This window comes from Hordeum vulgare, chromosome 7H (assembly GCF_904849725.1).
Source record: "Hordeum vulgare subsp. vulgare chromosome 7H, MorexV3_pseudomolecules_assembly, whole genome shotgun sequence".
Lineage (NCBI taxonomy): Eukaryota > Viridiplantae > Streptophyta > Magnoliopsida > Poales > Poaceae > Hordeum > Hordeum vulgare.
Window position 1 is genome coordinate 128734515 of NC_058524.1, and position 9817 is coordinate 128744331.

The following is a 9817-nucleotide window of genomic DNA, read 5'->3' on the forward strand; positions in this document are numbered from 1 at the left end:
GGACAGAAGAAAAAGATCAATGCTACTAACGATGGGAGGTGGGGGGCTGTCCTCAACAACAAGCCAAGGACCAGAGAACATGGGAGGATCAAGATCATGGATAAAGCTCTTGCCTACATGCAGAAGAAAAACCTAGAAATCCCAGCTACCTTCAAAGGTAAATCATTTGCTAATCTTACTCCCGAAACTTTAATTTCTTATACAAATATGGTTGATATCTGCATAGGAAAGAATGAGATGGAACAATTAGATATTGTTTCTGATATGGTTAATGAGGAGAGAATTAAGAGTATTCAGTTTGCGGACAATAACCCGGAGATTGTTCTCCCTGATAATATAGACCTAGTCTGTGGGATAGTTGATAGTGATGTTAGGAGATATTCACCATCTACATCAGGGGGCGTTGCTGATGTAGAGGTGGAGAGTCCTAAACTGCGAACAAAATCTAGGCCTTATGGCTTATCGCACCCCTTTAAGATAAAATGATTGGGGCCTTTTGGAATATTCAAGGTCTTGGTAAGCCTGGTAAATTACAGTGCCTATGTGAGTTCCTGAAATCTAATAAAGTGGATTTTGTTGGTTTCTTTGAAACTAAGAAAGAAGTTATTGAGGGTAGTATGTTGAGAAAGATTGCAGGTAACAAAGACTTTACCTGGCACTTGCTTCCTGCTGTGAATACAGCAGGGGGGGTCCTTGTGGGTCTCAATAATGAGATGTTTGATATCATTGGTTTTGTGGATAAGAAGTTTTGTTGTATTGCTACCGTTAAAAATAAACAAGATAATTTTGTTTGGCATTTGGTCGTTGTCTATGGCACCGCTTATAATGAGTTTAAGGTGGAGTTTGTAGCAGAACTGCATGATGTGATAGCTTGACTCACTTATCCAGTCATCTTTGTGGGGGGTGTTAACCTGGTTCGTTCTACTGCAGATAAGAATAACGGCACAGTTAATCATTAGTTAGTTTATCTATTCAACGATTGGGTTAATAAATGGGCTTTGATGGTAATTAACATTGCTAATAGATGTTATACTTGGGGTAATAATCAGCAAAACCCTATCTTTGCGACCATTGATCATGTGTTGGTTTCTACCTCCTGGAATAATCATTTCCCTTTGTCAGTGTTGATAACCTTACCCCAAGTGGGAAGTGGCCATACCCCGCTGATCCTGGATACGGGTGCTCGGCGGGTTACATACCCCAGGATGTTTAAGTTCGAAAAGTGGTGGCTTGACCAACCTGGTTTTAAAGAGAAGGTGGTTAGTATTTGGAATTCTTCTATTCAAGGGAATAATGCCATGGGTAGATGGATGAACAAGACTAGACTTCTTCCTAGAAAGATTAAAGGGTGGAGCATTAACCTGGAAGCCAATATCAAGAAAAGGAAGAGGGATCTTATGCTGGAATATGATATTTTAGATGTCTTCTCAGAGAAAAATCAGCTAAATGCTGAAGATAGATGCAGGATGAACGAGATTAAAACTGAGCTTGATTCTATTTGGAATCAGGAAAAAACTGCCTTGTGGCAGAGATCTAGAGACCGTAATATTACTCATGGGGATAGGAATAATGCATATTTCCATGCTATGGCCAATCATAGGCACAGGAAGAACCACCTCTCAGTCCTGAATGGTGACAATGGTCCAGTTCAAACGACTGAGGATATGTTAGGAGTTGCAACTGCCTTTTATAAGAAGCTTTTTAGCTTTGAACCAAAACATAATATCAATCTGGGTCCTTCCTTCTGGGAGGAGGAGGAATTGGTTATTGACGAGGAAAATGATACCCTCCAGAGAGATTTCTCGGAGGAGGAGATCAAGTGTGCCATATTTGGTAGCTATGCCAATGAAGCTCCTCGACCTGATGGGTTGTCTTTCTTATTCTATGAATCCTTTTGGGATGTGATCAAAAAAGATTTCATGGCCTTGGTTAGAGATTTTGAACGAGGAGTTCTGGATATTCATAGATTGAACTTCACATTAATCATTCTCATTCCTAAAGAGCAGGATGCCAAGGACATGAAAAAATTTAGACCTATCAGCCTTAGTAACTGTGCGGTGAAAATCTTTTCCAATGCTATGACCAATAGAATGGCTCCTATTGGACATAGATTGATCTCTTCTAATCAAACATCGTTTATTAAGGGGAGATACATCCTAGAGAGTGTGGTTATGGATCATGAGGTCATCCATGAAGTTAAAAAACTCGGACTCAGGGGCTAGTTTTAAAATTAGACTATGAGAAAGTGTATGATAGGGTGAGCTGGGAATTCCTCTTTGATATGCTTCGATCGAGAGGGTTCGGAAACAGATGGATCTCCTGGATTAAAAGTATCTTAGTTAATAGCACTTTTAGTGTGAACATTAATGACTAAGTGGGTCCCCACTTTGTAGGGGGCAAAGGGCTTAAGTAGGGGGATCCATCTTCTCCCATGCTCTTTAATCTAGTTGCTGATGTTTTTACAAAAATTCTTCAATAAGCTGCTAACCAGGGGTTGATTGCAGGGCTTTTACCTCACATCATTCCTGGAGGTGTGGTCAGTTTGCAATATGCAGATGACACTATTCTATTTCTAGAGAATTCTGTGGAAAAGGCAAGACATTTTAAATGGTTGTTATCCTTCTTTGAAAATCTTTCAGGGCTGAAGATTAACTTCCACAAAAATGATCTTATGACCATTAATGTGGAAGAAGCTTTGTCTAAGGAATTTGCACAGATTTTTCTGCTGTAAACTTGGTAGCTTCCCTATTAAATATCTTGTTGTTCCTTTACATTATGATAACCTCAGACGTGAAGACATCCAACCAATCATAGATAGACTCATTAAGAAGCTATCTGGTTGGATGGGTAGATTTCTTAACTACAAAGGAAAAATTATCCTGCTTTGCGCGTGCATTATCAGCATTCCTACTTATCTTATGTCCGTGATTAGATTCCCAAAGTGGGCTATTAATGCTATTAACACCCAGATGGCTCATTTCTTCTGGGGTAATCTGGATGACCAGCATAGGTATCACCTAGCTAGGTGGGGGCAGGTTTCAAGGAAGAAAGAGTTTGGTAGGTTAGTGATCCCTAATGTGGAAGATTACAATATGGCTTTGTTGGCTTCTTGGGGGAAACGTTTTTTGGATGACTCAACTTCAAGACTGGAAAAATTTATTAGTTATAAATATTTTGTAAACTCCCCAAACATTCTCTGGAGTGGGGGTAGTGGTGGCTCCTCTTTTTGGAAGAGCATCACATGGGCTCTATCTGGAGCGAAAGTATTTTATAAATGGAAACTGGGTAATGGGGAATCTATTAGTTTCTGGCATGACGTCTGGGGGGGGATTGTTCGCTAAAAGTACAGTTCTGGAACCTATTTGATATTTGCAATCAAACAAACTGCACGGTGGCTCAGGTTTGGGATGGGGATATCCTTAGATTGTCTTTCCGGAGATGTGTGGATCGAGCAGGCTTAGCCCTATGGGACCATCTGGTTGAGGTGGTGAGGCAGCATACCTTGTCTAATGATCCTGATCTCCCAATATGGACACTAGAGGCAAATGGCAAGTATTCGGTCAAGTCTTTCTACATTCAAATTAATTTTGGAGGAGTGGTTTCTACCTTTGGTGATAACTTGTGGAAAGTAATATGCCCACAAAAAATACATGTGTTCCTCTGGTTGTGTGTTTACAACAAGGTACTAACGAGAGATAACCTGGGAAAACGTAGGCCGGTAGAAGATTATATTTGTTTATTTTGCAGTTGTAAATAATATGTGCAACATTTGTTCTTTGATTGCATAGTTTCAAAACAATTGTGGAGGTTTATATCTGCGGTGGTTAGCAAACCTGAAGTGTCAAATTTTAATGATATCATCTTGCTGTGGAACAATCCTAAAAGTTATGTTGTTCTAAATATGATGATTGTTGCCTCCTTGTGGAGCATTTGGAAGTTAAGAAATGAATTCTGCTTTCAGGGCCGATCTTGGAAAAGTGCAAAATGCATTTTACAAAGCTGGAAGTCTACTTGAACCAATGGAAGATCCTGTTCACGGATGCACAAGCAGCTCTTCTGCGGGACTATATCAGATTGCTGAACAAGAAATGTGGGGAATTGCTTCGGATCGTGTGGTGATGATGCTGGGAGGACACGAGGGAGCGGAGAAATGTTATTTTTGTGTCTGTAATAAAATATGTTTGATGTAAGACTGTTTAGAGGTGTTGGCTGATTTTGCTGCTGTTTTTGGATGTCTTCTAGTTTAGATGGTCTGTGATGGTTTCTTTAGCTTGTTGTTGTCTTGGTGCTACTTGTAAGACTCTATTGCTTCATTTTGAAATAAAGTGGGGCAGGGGGGAAACCCCTTTCGTTCAAAAAATATCGATTTTAAGTAATTGCCTTGCTGAAAGCACTAACCAGTCGATTAATCGTGTTTCGACAGCGAACCTGATGTCGTGAGCCCACCAGTCAGGCCGTGTGGTAAGTGAGAGAAGGCAACACGAGACGGCTCGCATTGACCTGGTTCGAATTTAAAAAGATGTTCGTTGACTTGAAAAATGTTTTACCATTGTAGAAACTAGCATGAATTTAGAAATAAAAAAGGAAACGAAAAATAGAAAAGGAAAAATGATAACTAAGAGAAAAAAATAAGAACATATTTGAAAACAAAGAAAACTCGGTTAGAAATGAGCTAGTTCACCTCGCCTAGATGTATGCAACTGGAATCCCAGGGAGGGGGGGTGTTAACCACACACTTGCTACTCAGCGACTTAAGGTGGTATTTGGTTCTGTGGTTATCCCTCGGGTGGATAGGGATAGCTATTTTTTGGGTAGTTGTCAAGCGTTTGGTTGAGATATGGCTAGGTATATGGGGTAGCCAAGATTCTTAGAATATGCTCTTAAAACGTGGTTAAGCCCGTCCGCAAAAAACTGACGGTTGTAGCCAACCACCCCGCTCGCGAAACGTTTTCTTCGTTTCTCTCTCTTGCTCACCTGACAAATTTCCTCGTCTCATCTCTTTGCCTGACCTCGTACGACGGGGCAGGTCACAGCGGCTGCACATCAAGGGAGAGATTGCTGGTCGGATTTAAGCGACGGTGACTGCCTTCAGGGCGCGTGGCGGTACAGCCAGCCATGTCATGGGCGTTCGAGCTTGCGCGGTGGTGCGTTCAAGGTGTAGATACTCTCCCTTGTCCCTTCACCTTCCTTCAACTCTCTCTCACTATCACAAAGCTCTTTGCGCGTGAGATGGTGAACTATTGCGGCGGGGAACAACGAACGACAGTGCGTACTGATGGGTGAGCCGTGCTAATTCACGTGGGTGGTGGTGGTCACCAGTCAGATCTCCTCCGACATGGGTCACTGGTGCCCCTACAATGCCATCCAATTCTCAAAGTGTCGCTGCTCACATCGGTTGCATGTTCTAGAGCAGTGAAGCTTCATGTGTGAGCATATTCGAGCCTCATGTGTCCTTGTGTTTGATCTTCATGCTATGAGCTTGATGTATAAAATGGACTCCATATTTTTTGACAAATCTGTTCATACATGTGTGATATAATTGATGCACGCAAGTTTATGTAGCTTATTTCTTGATACATTTTTGCCTAATTATATTCATATTGTTTGACAACTCATGTTTCAATGTGAGAATAAATTGATTTAGAGAAATAATAATTTTGTGTGCAAAGAGGTCATCGTAGCAATCCATCCACTTTTTATCCATGCAACCAAACAAAAAACCCTGGCTATCCTTGTGTCTCCCATCCTTATAACCAAACAAGCAAAATGGGTTATCCCCTACCACGTAGTTAGGGATATCACCAGCCAATCCCTCTCCGCCCTTAAACCAAACGCCCCCTTAGAGCATCTCCAACAAACGCGAGCAGTCGCGGCGTGCAAAAAACATTACAACATTCGTGGCGGTTGTTTTTGCGTCTCAGTAGGTAGTTGCTTCACCAGGCGCTACAAATTTTTAGCATGTTAGTGTCTTTAGCGGGCACTGTAAAATCAAGCGCGGGTGCCCAACAAAAACAACATTTTGCATTCAATGTGAAACAAAGACGATCAAACAAAAACAAAGTAATTCGTCAAAAATAGTTCAATTACTATTATAACTGAAACAAATAATTAAATATCAATACAAAAATTAGTTTATGGCCAACACAATAAATGTTTAGGACAACAAACATACAACATCATGCGTTTTGTCGCCCATTCCATGCCCACCACTATTTGACTAGATCCTTCTGAAGATCATCATGTGTTTTGGCACGTCGAATGGCATGATGGGAGGCAGCAAAGCGGATGAAACGATCGATAGGGTTGACTAAAGGGGGCTTGAAAGCACATATGCTCCCTTGGTGATTTTGATAATTCATGACAACATACATTGTCTCTTGGACTAGCACTTTCACCTAGATATTTCAGGAAAAGTCCATGGAGAGTTATGGCTTAAGGTTTATGTGGAGATGCCCCTGGATGCAAGAAAGAAACAATATTGGGTCAAGCTTCGAGCTAGAAGACTCTTCATTTTATATTTGTGAGAAATCACTTCCGAGTCCATAGGAAAGCCAATATATTAAAAGGGGGTGAGGTAGTAAAATGCACTGATTACGCAAATGCTCAAAGTTAGCCACCAAAACACTCAGTCATTTTTCCCACATATCCACTCTGTAAAGATCCACATACACAAAATCGGTGTCACCAACATTTCCATATCGGACCCACTGAGTTTGACCTCAGACAGAAACCCTAGCCATTCCCACCAAATCGGTGCAACCGAAACCAAGTCGGTGCTACCGAGTTCAGTGTGACCAACATTTTGTTGCCAAGATATACAAAATCGGAATTTCCAAGTTTGAGTATCGGTGCCACCGAGTTTTGCCATCTGACCGTTAGTCACCTTTTCGGTGCCACCGAGTTTCATATATCGGTCTCACCGAGATTCAAAAGTTCACACCTTTGTGCTAATCGGTACGACCGAGTTGTCAACTTTGGTGTCATCGAGTTTGCCCTTTTGTGTGTAATGATTGGATTTTGGCTGCTGCCTGTATATACCCCTTTATCCACCTCTCATTTGTGGGAGAAGCACTCAGAACACACACTTCACTGCCAGATCCATTTTCTGAGAGAGAACCACCTACTCTTGTGTTGAGACCAAGATATTCCAACTCTATCATTTGAAACTTGATCTCTAGCCTCCCCAAACTGCTTTCCACCAAATCAACCTCTCCTACCCATGCATATTCCGTGAGAGAGTGATTTGTGTTGAGGAGACTATCTTTTGAAGCACAAGAGAAAGGACTTCATTTATCTACCACAACTATTACCTTTTGGAGGGTGGTGCCTCCTAGATTGGTTAGGTGTCGCTTGGGAGCCTCCTACTTCGTGTTGTGGAGTTGAACCAAGATGTTTGTAGGGGTAAGGAGATCGCCTACTTCATGAAGATCTACCGTGAGTAAGGCTTGTCCTCCGTGGATGGAAGCCGTGGTGGAATAGACAAGGCCGCTTCTTTGTGGACCCTCCGTGGGTGGAGCCATTCGTGGACTCTCGCAACCGTTACCCTCAATGGGTTGAAGTCTCCACTAACATGGACGTACGATAGCGCCACCTATCGGAACCATGCCAAAAATCATCGTGTCAACCTCATGCGTTTGATCTTCTTAACCTCTACTCCTTTACATGTGCAAAGTCATTACTTTTCCGCTACCATATATGTTGACTAGCATGCGTAGGATGCACTAGACTTGATAGAACTGCTGAGTTTCTGCCCTCCTAGAATTTGGGTTGGGCTAGAAATTTTTATCTTGACAACTAGTCTATTCACCCCCCCTCTAGACACATCTTCTATAGATCCCTCAATTGGTATCAGAGCAAGGTCTCCAAAACTTTGGTTTAACCGCCATTGGAGGAAGATGAATGTGACTAGTTCCCAGGTTTTTAGTTGTAGAGTGCCTATTCTTGATGGGGAGTACTTTAGACAATGGAAAGATGAAATGCTTGTTATGTTTGATGAGTTCCAATTGCACAAGTATGTCGAAAATCCCTATGCACCTCCCATTGATCCCAAACATCATTCTCATGATGATGAAGTAAATATGCTTGGTAACCTTAACACTGTCAATCTAATCATTAGAGGTTTATCAAGAAATGTGCTTAATCATTTGCAAAACTTTGAGTGTGCTCATACCTTGTGGAAAGACTTAGAGAAAAGATATCCAAATTATTCCTTGAAAAATCTTGATATCATTTTCCACAAATGCATTGCTTTTCACAAAATGAAGCCAACTGATCCTAACTTTGATAAATGCCTATTTGAGCTTCTTTAACCTCATGCGTGCTAAAGGAGATGTCATTACTATTAACAATATCATTGTTGAAGCCATTTGAATGCATAAACATGAACATTGTCATAGTCAAATTTGTGATGAAATTCTTGTTTCTTATGATGAGGGAACTTCATCCGATGATCAGAATGTGGAGCATGGTTACTACAATGAATATGAAGAGTTTGACATCGAATATGAGAAGATCACGAGGAACCTTAGTATTATGGCTAACCTTAAAGACTACATGGACGATGGAAAGGAGTGGGTTCTCGACAGTGGATGCATCGATCACATGACCGGAGATAAAGCCATGTTCCATGAGTTTACACCAAACCATGGACCTCAGAAGTATGTGACTTTTGGAGACAACTCCAAAGGTAAGGTACTTGGTCTTGGTAAGGTGGTTGTATCTCATGACAGTTCCATTCAGAATGTCTTCCTTGTTGAATCCCTTGGCTACAATCTTTTTTCCGTGTCTAGACTAGCAAACTTTGGTTTCGATGTGTTCTTTACAAAAGTTGAATGTCGAGTGTTTTGTAGCGACAATCATAACATCGTCTTTACTAGTTTCCGTAAAGGTGATCTATACATTATTGATTTTTCTAAGATATCCAAACCCTGTACATGTCTTATCGCAAAATCTTCTAAAGGTTGGTTATGGCATAGAAGTCTTGGATATGTTGGTATGCGTAATCTTGACAAACTTATCAAAGGTGGTCATATTCTTGGTCTTAAAGATGTTATCTTTGACAAAGATAGACTTTGTAGTGCTTGTCAAGCAGGAAAGCAAGTTGGTGGAAGTCGTCCCGTGAAGAACATCATGACCACAAGAAGACCCCTTGAGCTGCTTCACATGGATCTCTTTGGTCCCAATGCTTACAAGAGCCATGGTAGAAATTCTTATGGGTTAGTCATTGTTGATGATTTTTCCAGATTTACGTGGGTGTTCTTTCTCAATGATAAGTCGCGGTACAAATGATCTTCAAGAACTTTGCTCGGAAAGCTCAAAACCAGTTTGAAGTGAAGATCTAAGAAGGTTCGGAGCAACAACAGAATGGATTTCAAGAACACTAATGTGGATACTTTTCTTGACGAAGAAGGTATCTTACATGAGTTCTCGGCGACGTACACACCTCACCAAAATGGAGTTGTTGAGAGGATGAACCGGACGCTCATAGAGATGGCGAGAACGATGCTTGACGAATACAAGACTCCAAGACACTTTTGGGAAGAAGCTGTGGAAACAGATTGCCATGCCATAAACTGACTCTACCTGCACAAGCTTCTTGGTAAAACAACATACGAGCTACTCAACGGTAACAAACCCCAAGTTGGATACTTTCTGGTATTCGACTCTAAGTGCTATATTCTCGATAAGCATCGGCGGTCTAAATTTGCACCTAAATCTTATGAAGGCTTCCTTCTTGGTTACGGATCAAACTCTCATGCTTACTGTGTCTACAACAACTTCACTCAAAAAGTTGAAGAGATGGTAGGTGTGAAGTTTG